Here is a 19,855-nt window from a genome sequence, read left to right on the forward strand (position 1 = left end):
TCTGGAAACCAAGCCTTATGAGGAACAAGGAGCTGAGAGTGAAAGGAGACTGGAGCTGATGGGAGTTGGAGTCCCAACAATCTCTGGAGGACCACAGAGTCCCAAATCCCTGCTCTGTTCTATTTCCTCTCTGGACTGTGAAGATGTTGAAGGAGGTTTATAATCCATGTAATTCACTTATGTCCCATGTATTTGAGGTTTCTTTCTCAACAGAAAAACTTTATTTGAATATGCTTCTTTGCAGAGGCCATTTGCTGCTTCCTGCTACTGTTCCTCCCACTGCTGCAAGAATTTCTGTTACAGATATTAGCTTCTAATCCAGCACTTGCATTGCTCATGTAGAAAGCGAAAAGCATCCTTTCCACCTTAAACACTGCCTCCACATCTTCTATACTTCCCTCCTTTCTCATAAAGGGCCTGTGTACCCCTCTCCACATTGACACATCACTGAAAGCTCTTATCTGCCTCTATTTTTACTTCACATCATGGGCATAGCCGGGGGGGGGGGGCAGGGAGGGGCAGCTGCCCCCCAATAAAAAAATACATAGCAAAGGCGAGGTTCTGCCCCCCGCAACAAGAATCCTGGTTACTCCCATGCTTCATAGTAGCTTGTTCTGCACTGGGATCTGGAGTAGATGTGTAAGAAAAATAGAGCACAATAGCTGCTTGAATTTATTTGCAAATTTATACTCTGCTTTTTGGCCCTCTAGAGGCTTACGTTTTAACAAAGTTAAGGATATTTAGTAGAGTGTTTTAATTTCACAGTACTTAGATAATGGATGTAGTTAAATAATAGTTGCTATCATACACATTCAGCGGCATTCGCCATAAGCAATTTTGGATTGAAAGAAAAGCTGGTACGTTTTTATTAAAAAAAAAGTTTATGAAATGCCTTCCCAGAATTTCCGCCAAAGGTAGAGACTGAGCCTGTGTTTTGCCAGGGCAAGCAAACATGGGCTGCCCCTGGTACACAGAGACAAGTGGAGCATATAAACTTTTGCATATTGGGCCTTTAGGAATTGCATGTTTTAGTACATGGAGAAGATAAAATGCAGTGCTTGGTTCAAACTGATTCTCATAACAAAGGAAGACACTGACCCCTGCATGCTCTAAGTCACTTTGCTATTAGGTTCTCTTTGTTTGTGGGGGGACGACTGTCAGAAACAATGCACCTATTCTTAAAGGAACTCTATGGGTACCATAGGCTTTGAAGAATTATTAGTAAAGATGAAGTAGTGGTCATCATGAGGCTGGACTTTACTTGCTAGGACAACATGTAAGTCATAGACATAAAATGGCTATGTCCACAAAATGCTTGGGTTCTGATGGAATTAATTTTTCTGGAACCAATTATCACCAGAACATTAGCTCTGCTGTATCAGGTCATTGGTCCATCAGGTCCAGCATATGCTTCTCACAGAAGCCAACCAGATGCCTATGGGAAGCCTGCAAGTAGGACATGAATGCAGCAGCACTCTCCCCACTTGTGATTCCCAGCAACTACCATTCAGAAGCAAACTGACTTTGGCAATGGAGGTAGAACATAGCTATTGTGGCTTGTAGCCTCCATGAATTTGTCCAAACTAGCTTGTGGTTAGTCTGGAAGGTTCAGGTAACATACTAAGCAGGTGGAAGCTGGAGAAGCTGGACTCATCATAGTGACAGAAGGTGCAAATGTAGGCAAGGGGGGAATGGATAAGAAAGGGCACGGGAGCAAGAGTGGAACTAAACAGGGTGGCCAGCTGTTCTGGCAATTACTGCTCCTGTCCTTTTTAACAGCAGTGGGGTGTGGATAAATTCAACAGGTGGAACTTTTCTTAGCGGGAATGCAAAAGTGTTGTGAAAAACTCTGCTTAATTGATTTGTGTGTGCGCGCAAGGCTACTATATAAACAGAAAAAAGGGACATGGGTGGTGCTGTGGTCTAAACCTCTGAGCCTCTTGGACTTGCTGAGCAGCAGGTCGGCGGTTCGAATCCCTGCAATGGAGTGAGCTCCCATTGCTCTGTCCCAGCTCCTGCCAACCTAGCAGTTCGAAAGCATGCCAGTGCAAGATAAATAGGTACCGCTGTGGCGGGAAGGTAAACGGTGTTTCCGTGCACTCTGGTTTCCGTCACAGTGTTCCGTTGTGCCAGAAGCGGTTTAGTCCTGCTGGCCACATGACCCGGAAAGCTGTCTGTGGACAAACGCTGGCTCCCTCGGCCTGAAAGCGAGATGAGCACCACAACCCCATAATCACTATTGACTGGACTTAACTGTCCAGGGGTCCTTTACCTTTTTATATAAACACAAGAGCTGTTATTGTTGTTGGCATGTCTGTCTTGAGAGACAATGGAGTGCACCTCCAGGGGTTAAGTCAATCCACTGCGTTAGCAGCACCAAAATGATCTCCTTGGGACACAAACTTGGGCAGTGTGTCTGGAGGTCCTGGGCTGCCCGGATGATAAGATCCTCCTCTTGGGCTCACTGATGTGGTCCAAAGGAAAACAGAGCAATACATTTGGCACCAGCTTGGCGTTGCTTGAAGGAGGCATACAAAGCACCACCCAACCATCTTAGGGACTCCACTCTGGATTTCTGTAGGGTTTAACTATAGGATGAATGAGACTTCCAGGGACAGTTGGGATAAATGGCAACCATGCTGCAAATTAATGGGTGCAGAAGCAGCATGAAGGATTTGAAAAGGGCAGCTGCAGTTGCCAAATGACCAGAAAAGTACAGGCAAGTCTGCTGCTGTGCTTTTAGCAGCAGCTTGATATGCAGCAATCGGCAGGTGATGTTTTCACAGCTTGGAGATAAATGTTATCACCAGCTAATATCTGCCTCACAAGCAGATGTTAAAAGGGAAAGTGGCTGAGGCTGGTTGGCAGCCCTATAATCAGAGACAGAAAAGGTGGATAACCTTGAAGGTGTAAAGACTAGAGGTCTGCAGCTAAAGCAGAAACTGATAGAACAATAGTTCCCAACAATAGTTTTCAGATAGGATGGCTACTTGTGCATCACCAACAAAGAGAAAGTGCTTCACACAAAAAAGAGGGCATGGATATGCCAACATAATCTGCATGTGCTAATTTATACGTATACAGTAGGTGCAAATTTAGAAATGATTAAATAGAAATGCAGTGTGTCTCATAATAATGGGAAGACCAGGAGAGCTGTGTGTCTGCTCAGTCTGCTGCTCAGGTGCTAATGGTTGATGGGCAGCTTCAAGGTCCCTGCCACTCACCCTTCTTATGGTTTCACTTCTCTTAAGCCAGACTCGGACCAGACAGCCCTTCAAACAGAGGACTGCTTCAAACAGAGGACTTGCCTCTCTAAAGCAGCCACATGATCACCCTAACTCTGCAGAGCACTAGGCTTCTTCAGAAACGTATCCAGCACCCCCCTTTAATAAGATCTGCAATTGTTCCCAAGCTTCCTTAGAATGAAATCTGCTCACCCACCAGTGCTGATCCTTCCTTGCAGCATGCAGTCGTAGGAGAGTGTTGGACGTGTTCCAGGTCACATTCTTGGGTCACTGTGGGACCGCAAGGTCCAAAGGGCCTGTGTATGCTCTGGAATGTGCCCCAGTGCATCTTCCCTGGAGGAGATTTATAGGCTTCTCGGGAGAAAGCAAATAGCTGCAGCAAGCATTCCACAAACACTGAAAAATTAAAAACCTTTCTAATCGGAAAGCCAATATAGCCTCTTGCTTTCTGAACAAATATTAAATAAATATTTTGCGCTTGCAAGGAACAATAGCGCTTTTCAGTGTTTGTACAGGAAAATGGAGGGGTGTTTGTATTCTGTTTTGCGGCTTGTTCCTTCTGACTTGTGTGTGTTTTTGGGGAGGGCGGAGGAAACTTTATCTCAAACAAAATGCTTTGTGAGTTTGATGCCACCCTAAGCATGTTGCAGCTAGCATGTAATTAACACACATTATGTAATCAAGCTACTTTTCACATCTTTTCACTTGTTTATTTGCATCGGTGACACATCTATAAACACCTGTATATTATTTCCTTCCAAGTTATGAAAGGCAGGTATTGTTTAATCTTCTCTGGGATTTCCCTGTTGAAATGAGAGCCATTACAAGAGTCCTTTGTAATGCCAAATCTGTTTTCCTGGCTGCTGCCACTTCCAGAGTCATTTATAGTATTGGATAGCAGCCATCTCTTAGGCTCCTGATTTTCAAGATAAACCTCTTCCATGTCAACTCACCTTATAAGGAGCCCTACATGCTTTCATACTGCAAAGAATTTTGGGGCATATCTAGGACCCAGAGTTTGTTACCTGTGGACACAAATCAGGCCTGTTGGGTCCTACCAACACTGACCTTTGTGAAATGAGAGTACAGCAGTTAAAAGGACCAGGTAGCAGGTGATGGGAAAGATGAATTGCTTGGGACCTTGCAGAGCCGCTGCCAGTAAAGAGAGTCTCTAAACCTGCGGCTCATGCCTCTAAAGCAGTGGTTCTCAACCTGTGGGTCCCCAGATGTCGTTGGACTACAACTCCCATCATCCCTGAGTTCTGGCCTTGCTAGCTAGGGGTGATGGGAGTTGTAGTCCAACAATATCTGGTGACCCACAGGTTGAGAAAGGCTGCTCTAAAGGATACTTCAGGCTCACCTGACATCACCGGTGCCTCAAAATCAATGGAATAGCAAAGAAGTCAGATTGGCTATCAAGGCTTAAGGAAATTCTACATAAGGTGCCTTGTGTAACTGGGTTCCAGGGCCAACCACAGGCCAGGAAGTCCTTGCAAGAACTGGAGGAAGATGTATAGTCAGAACAGCCTAGCAAAGTTTTGGGACTGAATTCAAGATAAACCCATGGAGGATCAGGGACTCAGGATTATGGGATTTGAGTGGATTCTTGGAAGACCTTAGTGGAAGTTCATACTCAAGGATTAATTTGTATGCTGTTCAAATCCTTGTGGGTCAGGAAATTCGTTTTCGAATTGAGTGCCGTGGCATTTGTGGCTCTTTCGACCTTTAGTCAAAGGCTGTAAATTGCTTGGGTTTTAGCTTTGGCCAAATTAGTGACCTGACTGAGGATTCTGAAAAAGAGAGAGAAGGGCAGCTAATGTATCTTTTTCTTTTGGGGGGTCAGGAGGGAGATTTATGATATCTCTTTGATGGAAGAGTATTTTCTGGGTTCAGTTTTTTGCAGCTTGGCCAGACAACTCTGGAAACAATATAATTTTACCTTTTCAGAATCTTGAACTAAAATTTGTATACTAGAGCATGATTTTTCTCGCAGAGTCCCTGCTCATCCTAAAAGGTGAATGCAGATGCAACCCATGGAAGTTGTTCTGATGCAAAACACAGGATTACATCAGCTCTCCACTCCTGATGCCCAAGGCCTACAGATTTAGCACCAGCATTGCCTATGTATAATGCCATTTTTGGATGCGAATTTAGCAGAGTGGGGAAACTTTTTTCAGCTCACGGACCTCATTCCCTTCTGAGCAACTCCCCAAGGGCCACATGCAAGAACTGGTACAGTAGGTTAGTTCCCACACCTCCCTCTATACTAGTGTTTCCCAAACTTGGATCTCCACTGGTGCTCCTTGCTAGGGATGATGGGAGTTGTAGTCCAAAAGCAGCTGGAGACCCAAGTTTAGGACACACTGTTCTATATCATCCATCCAGGTGAGCAAAAGGTTTTATCAGAATTCAAGGGTGCACCCCAGCCAGGGAAGAACATTCTGGGTGTGAAGCAGGGCCTGAAAGGGGTGTGGTCTGGCCATTGTCCCACTTAGAGAAGTCTGGTGGGCTGTCTTGATGTTCCCCACCTCTGGCATGTATAATATACATAACGTGTAATTGACACATACCGAAATGTGTTCTAAAGTACTCTTTCAGGAGGCAGTGATGGCCATAGCCATAAAAAGGGATTAGAAAAAATTGTGGAGGAAAGGGCTAGCCATGGCAACCAGTTGGAGGCAGCAATACTTTTGAATACCTGTTGCTGGAAATGACTGGAAGTGGTGCTCTGGTGCTCTAATCTTGCAGGTTTCCTACAAGCATCTGGTTGGCCAGTATGAGAACAGGATGCTGGACTCGATGGGCCATTGGCTTGATCCAGTAGGCTGTGCTTATGTTTTTTTATGTTCAAAATTGCACACAGGCAATTGTAACGTAAGGGATGTCCTCATGTATTGCTCACAACAGACGCAGATGCCCCTGGTCACGTTTTCTAAATGGAGAGGTCAGGCTTGAAGTGGAGTAGAGGTCTTGGGGACAACTTCTAGGTCTATTTCCAGCACCAGATTGCACTCAAAAGTTCAATGTGGTCTCTACTCGAGCGAGGTCTTTGATTCCGCACTGCCGGAAAACAGTAAGTACAGAGCCCTTCTAAAGTGCCCTCCTGACAACACTCTAACTGGAGTAGCTGTCAGCGATGTCAAGGTTCAGTGACAGCCGCCCAAGTTGGCAGCATGTGTCAGCCGCGTTCTGGTTGGTGCCATGGCTGGGTACTCTTCCAGGACTCTGCTGCTCTCCTTTTCATTTCCCCCTTCCAGCCTGAATTATTTAACAAGTGTAATGCAAAAAAGATGTTACTGGCGAATGTGAGGAAGGGGAGCTACGTGGGTGAAGCCAGGTCTCGGACTGAGAAGAGGCTATTCGTTTGCAGACCTAATTTTCATCTAAAACTACGCCATGAAATGCCTCTTGAAGTTAATGTGGTGCACTGGGGAGAGTCGAGAGAGCTTAATTAAAGGGAAAGGGAGTCAATTTTGAAGTTGCCACAGCTGGAAATTTTGATGATTTCTTTAGCTGTTTTCTCCAAGTTTATGAAATGGATATGGCAGTGTGTGTAGGAGTGGGTGAGCGATGTTGCTTTTTGAATGAAACTTACTGATAGAACAGGCTTACATGGGCATGCTGTAATGTGATGGATGTATTTTTAAGTGTAAGATGATTTGGGAAGAAGTAGATGTGCAGGTTGGTGGGAGTGTAGGAACGTGAGGGTGTTGGGGGGGGGGACTTACTTGATTTCCTTACATTTGAAGGCTGCAGCCATAACGGTAAACCATTGTATGTGTGAACTTGCTGCATTAGAAAGCGTTGTGCTTGAGATGACTGTGGGATGAGATTTGTGAATATACCACGTTGCAGTTATCCAGTGGATAACATATGAACCAAGCAACATGTGTGTGATGTGTAGGGAGCAGGAAAGGGTTGAAGGGTGATTCCAGTAAGAAATGTGGGAAGTGCATTTTGTTGCAAGTGGCTTGAAGGATTGGACAGTTTGGGTCTGCAACTAAATGTAGTGTGGAGGGCTGCTTTTCAGGGTTCCAGACATTGGCATCCCTTTTCAGGGTGCTCCCTTCTGTTCCTGTTCCCCTGCAATGGTGGTCAACTGCCATGGACTGGTTGGACGCAGAGGAAGGGTGGGGTTCACCGGCTAGGGGAACAACCAAGGGAAGAAAGCTCAGATCTTGGGGCATGGTGGTGGGACAGCGATGCATGGTCAAAGGGAGAAGAGCGAGGAGACTGGGAAGAGGAGGTGTCAGAAGCTGAAGAGGTAACAGGGCTTAGTGAGCTGAGAGGGTCAGTGCCAGAGAGAAGTATAGAATCAGAGGCAGAAGCTGGAGCCGGCGAGTGGGATGAGGGAGGCCAAGAGGCAGAGGTGAGTCAGGCTGGTGAAGCCATGAGTGTCTCCCCCTCCTGCTGTGACAGGCTCCCTCACTTTCTCCCAGAACCAGAAGAGGGCTGAAATGGGCAGGACAGTGGCAGACTGCAAGCAAGGTACAGTCTCTGATTGCTTGGGGGGAAAAGCCCTGGAAAGGAGAGGACTTAGATGGCTGTGGGAGGTGGGGAATTTCAGTCTCAGCAACTGATTACTGGGATAAGACCTACTGTAGATGAGCCGCTGTGCTCAGGAGGCCTGACACTCAGCCAAGTCTGTGAAGGTTGTGTTTTTGCTAGTAAAGAGTTAACTCCAACTTTGAACGATGTGATTTAATGCCAGCTCACTCTTTGACATCAGTGTTCTGTGTCTACTGAGCATTCTTAGTTCTCATTGGGCTGTTTTTGGAGTCCTTCCTTCACCCCAGTTTTTTTAGTACTTTAGCAAATATTGGGGCCCCCTAAGCCTGCCAATGCTTGTCTCTTGTGCATGGATGGTGCTGGTTTGGCTATGTTAGAATGCATACTTCAAATAATTAGTTCATAATTAGGGTTTGTCCAAGGGCTGCTGGCATTAGCCAATAGCCAGCAGCCGGGCAATCTGGCCTGCCATTCACTGGATCACTTGCATGGTCTGATGCCTGGCCGCAGCACTGCCCACTGAGAAAGGTGGGCGGACATCACAATTAGTATATAGGACATGATAGGGATGCAGGTGGCACTGTGGTCTAAACCACTGAGCCTCTTGGGCTTGCCAATCAGAAGGTCGGTGGCTCAAATCCCCATGACGGGGTGAGCTCCTGTTGTTCTGTCCCAGCTCCTGCCAACCTAGCAGTTCAAAAGCATGCCAGTTCAAGTAAATAAATAGGTACCGCTGCGGTGGGAAGGTAAATGGTGCTTCTGTGTGCTCTGGCTTCCTTTACAGTGTCCCATTGTGCCAGAAGCGGTTTAGTCATGCTGGCCACATGACCCGGAAAGCTGTCTGTGGACAAGTGCCGGCTCCCTCAGCCAAAAAGTGAGATGAGCACTGCAACCCCATAGTCACCTTTGACTGGACTTAACCATCCAGGTGTCCTTTCCCTTTATAGGACATGATGCCCTGTTTTCATTTTTTGTTTTGACCCACCATCCAAACCCACTTTCTGCATAATATCAAATTCTGTGCTAAAATTAAATTCGGCACAGATGTTGAGATAAATACTAACATTTGTTGTCTTTATTTTGGATAAATCTGTTCAGTTTACATTAATTACCCTGACTCTGATGTGAGAATTCAGGTACAACCTAGAGGTACAGAGTTGTATGGTGAGAGAATTAAAGGTGTGGGGAGGGAGGGGGAACAATTAGGGTTATTTGAGGACAAGAGTATGACTGACAATTCTGTCTTATACATTTCTATGCAAAAGTAAGTCATACTGAGTCCAATGGGCATTACTCTCAGATCAGCATGTATAAGCAGGGATAGGTAACCTATGCTGCCCCCTGGATGCTGTTGGACTCCAACTCCCATCAGCCCCAGACAGCATGGCCTGTGTTCAGGGATGATGGGAGTTGTAGTCCAACAACATCTGGAAGACTGCAGGTTTCCTATCTCTGGTGCATAGGATTGAAGCCTGAGATTATAGGGGAGGAAAATGTAGGCATCTAGGGTTCATATGCTCCTTTCCTTGAAGAATGGAGCTTCTAGCACAGGCATAGGCAAACTCGGCCCTCATCCCTGACCACTGGTCCTGTTAGCTAGGGATGATGGGAGTTGTAGTCCCAAAACATCTGGAGGACCAAGTTTGCCTATGCCTGTGTTAGCAGTTAATAAATTGCAACTGGAAAGTTATTCACTCTTATTGGGTATGTAATGAGATGATTTTCCTTCCCATAGGTGAGAATGGGATCCTTGTGTGTATGTTTTCACAGCTTTCACAATGGCCAGTGATAGTGCCTGCTCCCTGCTAGTTTCCAAATGCATGCCCAGGCCCATGACGGCTAAAAACTTGAATTTTGAAAGTGCATACATGGCACTGCAAATCAAGGCCAATGCACTATCCGGTTAAGTTCTACTCAGAGCAGACACATTGAAATTAAATAGCATTAAGTTACTCGTAGCCATTAATTTCAGTAGGTCTAGTCCAAGTTCCTTATGTTTTAGATGGCAAATAGTCCTTTTTTATATATGCATAGAAACAAATACCTCTTGACACACAATGGGGCAGTTGTATTTGCTGTGGGGACACTAGTAAAGTCAGTTTATAAAGTGCAAAGCAAACAGGTGGCGTGTGAGCAATAGAGGTGGGTCTTTAGACATCTTTATGCACGTATCAGGAAGCAGCAGTCCAATAAGGGCTCCCAGGTGTGGGAAGATGGGTGCTTCAGGAAATACACAAGAGTGCGTCTTTCCTCTCTCCTTAGTGCTTTCCAGGGAGAGTGGCCTGCAACTGGACACAGCGTGGCCAGTTAGATCCCTGAAAGCCTGTAAATAAGGTTAGTGGCACAAAAATAGCACCCTGTTGTGTACAAAACATCCTTGTGTTTCTAATGCACAGCTTCAGGGTATTTGAGTTTTAAGAATGGTTTGACATTACTGTTGTAGTAAGTAAATAAGCAAGAAGCGCAAACTCCTCTTCTGCCATAGGGTGCTTAGAGAAGCTTCACAGCACAAGATGTACAAAATGAGAAAAATATGTACCAAGTGCCAAAGTACACACTGGAAACACTGCCACAAATAAACTAAAAGGCAGCAATCTAAAAAATTGTACCAAAAGTAGGCTCTCTAAATCTTTGAACATTAAAAGCCTGCCAGAAGAGGAAAGTTTATAGTTTAGAGGCAAAAGGACCAGCGATGGAGCCTGGTGAGGCCTCCAAGCCTGATTTTTAGATGGGGAGGCGGGGGGGGGGGGAGATGATCCCAAAGGTAGCCAGGACCCTAGGCCATTTAGTGCAGTGATTCCCAAACTTTTTTCGTACCACCCCCCCTTGGTTCCATAAACTCATCCCCAGTGCCCCCCACCCCTATAAAGAGCATTATTCAGAACAGTGGTTTGCACAACCCACTAAGGAAGAAGATAACACAATAAAATTCAAAACAGTAATTGCACATTTATTCAAAATCCATTTCAAACTATTGAGTTTAATCAATTCAACAAAATTAATGAACTTGATCCAGTGATACCAGCTGATAGATATTTACACCTCAAGTGCCCCCTTGCTACCCACTAAATAATAATAATAATAATAATAATAATAATAATAATAATTAATAATAATTTATTTATACCGTGCCCATCTGGGTTAACTTCCCTAAACAGGGCTGCCTTCAGATAAAAGTCAGATAGTTGTTTCCTTGATATCTGGGAGCGCGATCCACAGGGCGGGCGCCACTACCGAGAAGGACCTCTGCCTGGTTCCTTGTAACCTCACAGTGACGAAACTGCCACAGCCCTCGGTGCTGGACCTCAGTGTCCGGGCTGAATGATGGGGGTGGAGATGCTCCTTCAGGTATACTGGGCTGAGGACTCTTAGCACCCCCCTTAGTTAACCCCACTGCCCTCCCAGGGGGCAGTACTGACCACTTTGGGAAGCACTGACGTAGTGTTTTAAAGGTCCAAACCAATTCTTTAAATCTAGACTTGAAACAAATAGGCAGCCTGTGGAATTAATATTGAATTTATGTATTAAATTTGCATACCACCCTTTATTCATAGATCACAACATAAAATTACAATATAAAAAACACAAAATGCATAATAAAAATAACAACAAGAACATACCAATAACCTCCCCCCATAATAGTAATAAGGGCATTGGATGCCAATCAGTGAAAGGTCTGGTTGAAGAAGAACATTTTTGCCTGGTGCCTAAAGGTGTATGATGAATTGCACCTTCCTGGGGAGAGCATTCCACAAGTGGGGAGCCACTGCAGAAAAGGCCCATTCTCATCTTGCCACCCTCCAAACGTCTCATAGAGGAGGCACACGACAAAGGGCCTCAGATGATGAATTCAGAGTCCAGTACGGTTTATTTGTGGAGAGGCAGTCCTTGAGGTATTGCAGCCCTGGGCCATTTAAGGTTTTAAAAGTCAAAACGAGCACTTTGAATTGGACCCAGAAACTAATTGGCAGTCAGTGTAATTGGGCTAGGATCAGTGCAATATGTTCAAATGGTTTTGGCCCCCAAATTCTGCGCCAGCTGAAGTTTCTGAACCATCTTCAGAGGCAGCCCTAACATATAATACGTTGCAGTGATCTAACCTAGAGGCTACCAGAGCACACACACAACAGAAGTTGGACTGTCCCTGTGCAGATAGCGGTGCAGCTGGGCCACCAGCTGAAGCTGATGGAAGACTGTATTATGTACTCCATTCAATAGGCACCAGACAAAAGAGTGTTTTGATCTGTTGAAATTTCTGAACTGTTTTTAAAGGTAGCCCACGCAGAGGGTGTTTCAGTGGCTTAATCTTAGGAACTGAAGAAGGCTTAGTTAGACAGCATGCGCCTTTGCCCTCATGCAAACCCCTCAAGAAATGTAAATGGATGTCGTTTGTGTTTGTGCCTTTTCAGTTGCTCTGTTTTACACACACGCACATGCAAATATGACCTACTTACCCACTGCAGTGACCTGGGATCCGCTGTCCATAATATGCTGTGAAGGAAGCCGTACCTAATGTTACCTCTGGCACCCATTTCATTTTGCCTGTGTCCCTCAGTCTCCCTCTGCCACCAGCCCCCTCCCTTCCCATCCCTCCTTTGACCTGGGAACACCTGGCTCTTCTTCTCCCTTCCAACTACCTGACTGCCATTGGAGTTTATGCCGTGTTTAGGATTTGCAGTCATGTTGTTCCCCCGATGCTGCTATCAGCCAATTTCACAGCACTCTGGGCTGCTGAGACCTCCAGCTCTTCTTTGCATGCAGATTATGCATCCCCATTGCCAAAGGGAAAGAGGACAAGAGGAGAGTGGGCGGGATTTGTGCCTGTGGATGATGCTTCTTCTCTAGCCATGTAGATCCTGAACTATTGTGGCCGCACGGGGGGGGGGGGGCAGGAAAGGATGGGCAGGGGGAGGAACTGGCCTGTTGTCTATTCAGTTCAGCACCGTATTGAGTGGAAAATGCAAAGAGTTGTCAATATTTTATCTCTGGGTATATAAACTATAGAAAAGTACAGCCCTTTCCAAACAATTTGAAGGCAGCCATAATTCAGCACAGGACAAAATAGCCTCTGTGGGTGTTTGTGCATTGTGGTTTTTCCCTATATTTTCTGGTATGTATCCAGACATAAGGGCCTAGTTGGCTATGGCTGACTGGCTTGCACCTGTGTTGTACTGACTCTTGTCACAGTGATGATGCCATTTAAGATGTGGGGAACCTATTTTACCTGACGGGTCCCAACCCCTGTGGGTCAACGTTGATAGGTGAGTGGGACAACCCATTATCAAGCACTCAATGTCATTGTGTCAACAGATGATGGATAGGTCAAAGTCCTCTGTGTGCCACTTCCCAAGCACCCAACAGCCAGCTTGTTGTCAGGGGCTTGAAACCACAGTGCAGAAGGCTTTGCCATGCAGAACTCATGCCGCCATTCCAGCAGAGCTGAACCCACTGCCTCCCCGGTGATGAGTGGTGAGCTCAGCCCTATTTTCTGCAGGGACTGGCTGTGTGATTGAGATCCCCTTAGTTTCTGGGGTTTTTTATGTGTATTTTTGCACATGCCTTTGGCTTATTTTATTTATTACATTTGCATCACTCTCTTCCTCTTGAGGAGTTCAGATCAATATTTTTGAACTCACATGCATTTAAAACTCATAGCCCTGCAGGGTAGGTTGGCTGGAGAGTTACTGACTTGCCTGTAGTAGTGATGTCCACTGCATGGGGCTGAGCTGGGATTTGTTTCTGCATTTCCCTAGTGTGAGCTCTCCAGTCTCACCACTGCACCTTACTTGGCAGTCACATCATAATGACTGCTTCTGTAGGTGGTTTGCTTGTGTGATATGCACATCAGTTTGTACAAATATGCCTATACAAGTGTTTCCGTCTGTGGGGTAGTATTTTAGCACAAAATGTAACCAATGTAAATCTATCATTACATGAAAACATGGCAAGGTTAATGTCAGGATTGTGATTCATATTTCCAGTGTTTCTTTTCTGGGGGGATGCAGGGGTAGGTATACCCCTAAACATTTTGTGAATCTTAAGTTTGGCCTCATTGGGGGGGGCAGTATTTCAATATGAGTAGGAAAATGAGAGCACCCCTAAACATTTTTTGAAATAAAAAAGCACTACATGTTTCTTAGGATATTCATATGAAGTTTGTGATGGTGATGTGAGAAGATAACAAGGGAAATCTCTCTCTCTCTCTCTCCGTGTGTGTGTGTGTGTGTGTGTGTGTGTGAGAGAGAGAGAGAGAGAGAGAGAGAGGAACATTTAGTTTTTGCACTGTGTATATAAAAAGATGTTAGCAGTATATATGTCTAGGGATGGACCCTTAATATAAAATGTGCAATGTGTTCTAGTGTATGTTGTTTTATTATGTTATGAGGATGCATTTTGCCAACCACTCTGTACATTTACACACACACAGAGGTATCATTCACATGTGTCTGTTCAACACTTATCTTTTTAGTGCTCAGGCACTTGAATCCTAGCAGCTGAACATGGCTATGCACACAGCATACCTCTAAAGCACATGGGGTGCTGGTGATGTTCTTTAAAGCTATGGTGTGTCCACAGCCAGAGTGAACTGTGAACTTTTGCTAACTGAAAACTATGCGAGAGACAAAGGGGACATTGAGATGATACAAAAGCCCCATCTGTGGCAGTGGACCTGAGATAGCTGTGGTCACACACAGCATCCATTTAAAGCACACTGCTTCCCCCAAAGACTCCTGGGAATTGTAGTTTAAGGGTGCCACGATTTGAAGCTTTGTGAGGGGGAAAGCAGTTTCCAGAATTCTTCTGGGTGGGAGCCATGTAATTTAAATGTGCTTATTATGTAAGGTGTGGATATGACCAGTTCAACATATACATGCCATTGCTTGCTGCTTAGTCTGAACATGCATGTATGAAGCGGTCCATGCTCTGCAGGGGTGGACAATCTTTCCATTGAAACCTGATTTCCCTCAAGGGTAATCTGTTGTGGGTGCAGAGCTGCATGCTGGCATGTGATAGGGCCAGCCAGAGCCAAAAGTGGGTGGGGCCTTAAAAAAAAAAGCTTCTCTCTGCCACTCCATTATCTTTGCCTGTCATCTTCTTCCTCCCTGCCCATTGGCTGTCAGGAAGGGAGAAATCCCTACCATCAGAGGTTCCGAACTGATTGCAGAGATCAGTTTTGAAATTAGGCCAAGGGCTGCAGGAAATTAGGCTGAGAGCTGTGCATGTGTCCCTAGAGCTGCAAGGTGCTCGCCCTTGTTCTACAGCGTAGTAATATTAACTAGAAATGTCACGGGAGGCTGGCAGGGAAAGTATCCTGCAAAGGGAAGCAGGCAGAATGGAGGAGGTGAGTGAAGGTACAATTCTGCAGCATGGGTGACCTCGAAAACAAATTGTTGTAGCGTTCCATTTCTACCTCTTAAAAAGGCCTCACCATCTCAGAGGCTGTCCCACGTCTTAGGCCCATAAGTGAAACCGCAATCTCCATCCAGACTCCAGCTGGTTGAGATGCTCTGCGATGAATGCATTAAAAAAGCTCCATGGTCACTGCAAGGCACACATTTTGTACAAGTGAGGGTCAATTCCAAGGCAATGGTGATCCACATGGAGGCTGTTGGCAAGGGGTTCTGTGTGACAGCACTCCTCCATGTCGGCAGCAGTGTTGGAAAGCCCCATTCCATGTGGTTGGACAGAACTGCTCGGAGACATGATTAAACTGAAAGCAACTCTCAGATGTTACAGCCATTGTAATGAGCCCCATCAGGTGGCAGCAGTTTTGGTCAGCCTCCATGCGAGGGCATCTGCTCACAAAATACATCAGAGGATGCGTTGCTGGGAGGAAGTTGCTGTTTGAACTTCATGTCTGTGTGGTGGATGTGTTTCTGTGGGGTGTGCTGTGCGTGTTGCCAGGGCTAGGAATTCCCCCAGTGCCTCTTGCAAATGGCACGGGTCCAATTGCGACCACGTGGAGATCTCTCCATGTGGAGGTTGGCGACAGATGTCTCCATCTGGCTGACCTCTCCCATTTCTTAAGCAGGAAAGCAGAAGAGCTTATTTATTGCATTTGTATCACACTTTTTTCTTCAAGAGGTACATGGCTCAGTTAATTCCTACAATAACCCCGTGAGGTATGATAAGAGGCTGTGACTGGCCCAAGGTCACCCAGTGAGCTACATGAGTGGGGATTCGAACCCTGGTTTCCCAGGTCCTAGTTTGGCACTCTAACCACTATACCACCTTGGCTTCCCAGAGTCCTTCTGTTAATGGGGCAGCTATATACGGTAAATCAAGTAGGTAAATAAATATGGGGAAAGCAAAATGTCGCTTAGAAAAGGATCTGAAATACTTTCCTTGAAGCTTGAATTTATTTCATTCTGGATTGTTTTATTTGGGGTTTTAATATGGTGTTAACTTCTTTGAGGTTTTTTTTAAAAAATATTAACTGGTATAGAAATGGAATCAATAATAATAACAACAAAAAACCTCACTGGGCAAAAATGGCACCTAGGCATTCTGTTGTGGCCACCGTAACCTAGGTTTAAGGTGCCGTTTGGCGATTAGATTATATATCTGAGTTTCTAAAACTATGTGTTGCCTACTGTACGGACATACATGTGTGTTGCATGAGAGGTCCCTGCACTCACCCCTTGATCTGCTTTCGCCTGCCAGAATACAAATAATTTTTGCAATTATAATGTTCGGCATATCAAGAGACAGCTGCGCATTCACCACAATGCAGTTTGAAGTTCGCTTTTCAGGGCTGTTTCTCTCACCCCTTTTAGGATTATGGGAGCCACTGCTGAATTTCCTTTCCCTTTGCCACTCAGTAGCATGGGGCACCTGTGTGGGTCATGTGAGAGGCATCCAAGCTACATCACCTTAACACCCACACTATTCCTGGGAGGGATGGGGGTGGCATGGGAAGGAGCAGGGGGATGGAGGCTATAGAGCTTGACTGTGGACCTCTGATATTACCAAGTGGCATGTGAAGGAGTTGCTGTTCCACGTTGCTAAAGGTGACGTTAGAAAGAGTCCTAGGAGGACTTCTGTCTTGTCATCAAGAACCACCGGCCTCCTGTGGCAGGTTCAAAGTACATTGTGCATGTTCAACAAGGACAACGTAGCATGGGATTGACCCTGCAATACTGCAAAAGGCATCAGTTACACCGGTGACCATCCACACTCCTTGGCTGTATGTGCTCCTTGAGGTTTGCTTTGCCCATAGACTAGGTATCTGATGTGAAACTAAACCTGTGGATTTTAAGTGCTTGCTTCCGCAGCCTGAGAAGTGGCTGGGGAAAAATTCACCAAAGCTGAGCAGGAATGCCTTGAAGGGTGGGAATGCTTAATGAGGGGGGTGGAGAGTAACTGTTCCAGGGCAAGCCCCACAAAAATGTGCATGCCTTGAGCCCTCGGTCAGGTGTCGAGTTGTGGGATAGGACTCTGCTTCACTCTGGGCTTGGGTTGCTGCTTCCCTCGGTCCGTCTGTCTCCTTTCCTGTGTACATTCACTTGTCTCTTTCCATGATCGCTGACATGCCCCACTAGGTTGCATCCTGCACTGCCCGTGGACTAAGCAGCTGTGCGCTGCTCTCTCTCGTTCTCTCACATACATGCACTCAAACGCACTCACTATTCATTTGTGGCATATCCTGTTGCCATTGGAAACCTAAGAAAGAAGTGAATATTCCCTCCAACTCTCAGGCTTTTTTTTCTCTCTCTCCACCTCCCCCCCCCCCGCTTTCCTCCTTTCCTTGCAGAAGACGAAGAGCTTAGCAATGAATCCGTTGAAGCTCCGATCCATCAAAGCGCCAGATCGACGAGTCACGGACCGTTCCTAAATGTGATTAAATATCCTTTTCTTCCAAAGCTCAGAGGGAACACGGATTTACCTGACCCGGCTTCTTTGCAATTTGGCTTTCAAAGCACAGCATCTTGAGGTAAGAGAACCTTCTCATCCGGTCCCATTCTCCCTTCTCCTCCTCCGCGCAGAGGTGCACTGGAGGGAGGTCTTGCTCAACCTGTGCTTTGCTCGATAACAATTGCCTAGTTGAGGAACTGCTTCCCAGCCTCCCCCAGCCGCCCAGCGTGGAGCTTGCTGCTTGGAAATCGGGATGTGGGAGGGAACCCGATGCAGCGCTAGCTGCCTGCGATCCAGAGCTTTTCTTCTTCCTGCCCACCCCCCCAAAAACATGCCTCTTTCTTGCCTTCTCTCCATTTCTCCACTCCTCACCCCCGCAGTGCACACACACACACACACACACCTTTCCCCTTCTTTCTTTGTAAGAGGAGCAGCATTGTTTACGTCTGACAGGCAAAGCGACGGCATGCAAGCTCAGATCTGAGCTGCTTGCATTCTGAGGGGTGCAGCCGGCTGCAGAAAGTACCCTTCACGCAGCACTTGCTTAAAGGGCCTTGACATTGCAGGAAGTGCTTGTCCCATCAAGGCATCTGCAGGTGCTATCCCCCCCCCCCTTTTTTGATCATAAGCTTGAACACGTGCTTGGGATCATCTGATGCTGGAGAGTGCTCTTCCTTCGGTTCCCATCACTCCAGCATATACCTGAGTTGGGTTGAGCATCTGTGCGTGCAGGTCTCGCTCGTGTTTCTTCTCCCAATGCACAGCTTAGCAGGGGAAGGGATAACAAAGAGAAGCACTGGCCATCTTGCAGCTGCTAGGCCCAGAGGGTGCAAGTTGCTGTAGTCAGATCTAAGCATCAGGATGTGCTTTACCTCTCAGGTTAATTAATATGGGGTTGGGATTTGCTGGGACATGCTTGGAGACAAGGGATGCTTGGAGAATTTCTGCCATAGCAGTGCTTTTTCCATAATGGAGTATTTCGCTGCCATGTTGGGAGGTGATATTGTTCACTGGCCATTTCAGTATGGAGGAAAGTCAGGAACTACCACCTTATGTGAGTCCTGGCTCAGTGGCACAACCTGGGTTTTGCATGCTGAAGGTCTAAGTTCAATCCCTGGCCGTCTCTAAGTAGTTGGGTTGGAGGTGTCTCTGCTTGAGATCCTGGGGAGCCAATGCCAATGTGAGTAAATAATTCTGGGCTAGATGGACAAACAGTCTGGCCTGGCATAAGAGAGTGCCCAGTTTGCTTCCTATGAATTTTGGGTGTTTGCTAGTTCCTCTAAAAGTATACCTCTCCCAGAGGGAACATGGAGTTCTTGGGCTATAGATAAAGATGTCTGTGCAGAATGCTAGCACATGGTGATCCCAACAACTGATTTTTCTGAGTTTGTGCATTTTAAACCTTAAAAGGTTTTTATTAAGGGTGGTAACATGGCAAGATCTCTCATGCTTTGAAATAATTGGGCATTTGCATGCATAGTGAAACAGTCATATGAGCATGTGAAGCTGCCTTATATTGAGTCAAACCATTGGTCTATCTAGCCCACGCTGACAAATTGAGAAATTGAAACCACTACAAAGCAGAGCCCCTTCCCTAACTCCCCCCACTTGCTAGCTGAGTTCCTGAGGCCCACTAAGCTCAGACCTGGCTCAGGTGCTCTCAACAAGGTGTGGGCACCCATCCAAGCTATGCATGATTTAGACCCGGGAGAATACCTGACCACAGTTTCCTTTTTGAAATGACTCTATACGTAAAAGAACATTTCCTCCACATAAGAGGAGATTCCTCTGTCCTCTCTATTACTTGTTCACAGTGCAAATTGTTCTCTAAGCTACTGAAGACAGCTTTGCTGCAACTTGCAATCTGCCATTGGCTGAAAGTCCCAGCCCACACTCTTAAGTAGCTGGACTTCAATGAAAAATTCACCAGTGTCCTGAAGAATTGCCCATTTAGTATGTTCAGTTGTAGTAATTGCTTGCAATATTTTTTTTCCTTCCTGGGCAAATCACTGTGACTAATGCTCAGAGGAGGCCTGCGGGACTTTATAATTGACAAATAAAGGCATTCTTGATAGTTGGAGGCTGCATCTGGGTTTTAGTAGTAGGGCTCTGCATAGATCCTCTTGATTCTTAACTCTCTTCGCAAGAGGATCCTTCTGATAACAGAACCTTTATCCTGCTTCCTGAGGTGCGTTCTCTCAGCGGGTGATAAGTACCTGGAAACGCTGATCTCGGAACAGTATCAT

The 19,855-nt window shown here is 46.0% G+C and overlaps 1 protein-coding gene across 4 annotated transcripts in view; it reads left to right on the plus strand.

Moving 5' to 3' along the window:
* ELFN2 (extracellular leucine rich repeat and fibronectin type III domain containing 2) overlaps positions 1-19,855 on the plus strand; it is a 140,225-nt gene that overhangs the window by 32,415 nt on the left and 87,955 nt on the right. For 3 of the 4 annotated variants that reach the window (XM_083400738.1, XM_083400737.1, XM_083400739.1), the window contains one exon: positions 17,509-17,688. The gene's annotated coding sequence lies outside the window, so the exon portion shown is untranslated. Of the gene's footprint in view, positions 1-10,060; positions 10,089-17,508; positions 17,689-19,855 lie in introns of those variants that run through there. The other variant, XM_083400740.1, reaches the window with a different exon arrangement.

Source organism: Podarcis tiliguerta (assembly GCF_965153285.1).
Source record: "Podarcis tiliguerta genome assembly, chromosome: 10".
In the NCBI taxonomy this organism is placed as follows: Eukaryota; Metazoa; Chordata; class Lepidosauria; order Squamata; family Lacertidae; genus Podarcis; species Podarcis tiliguerta.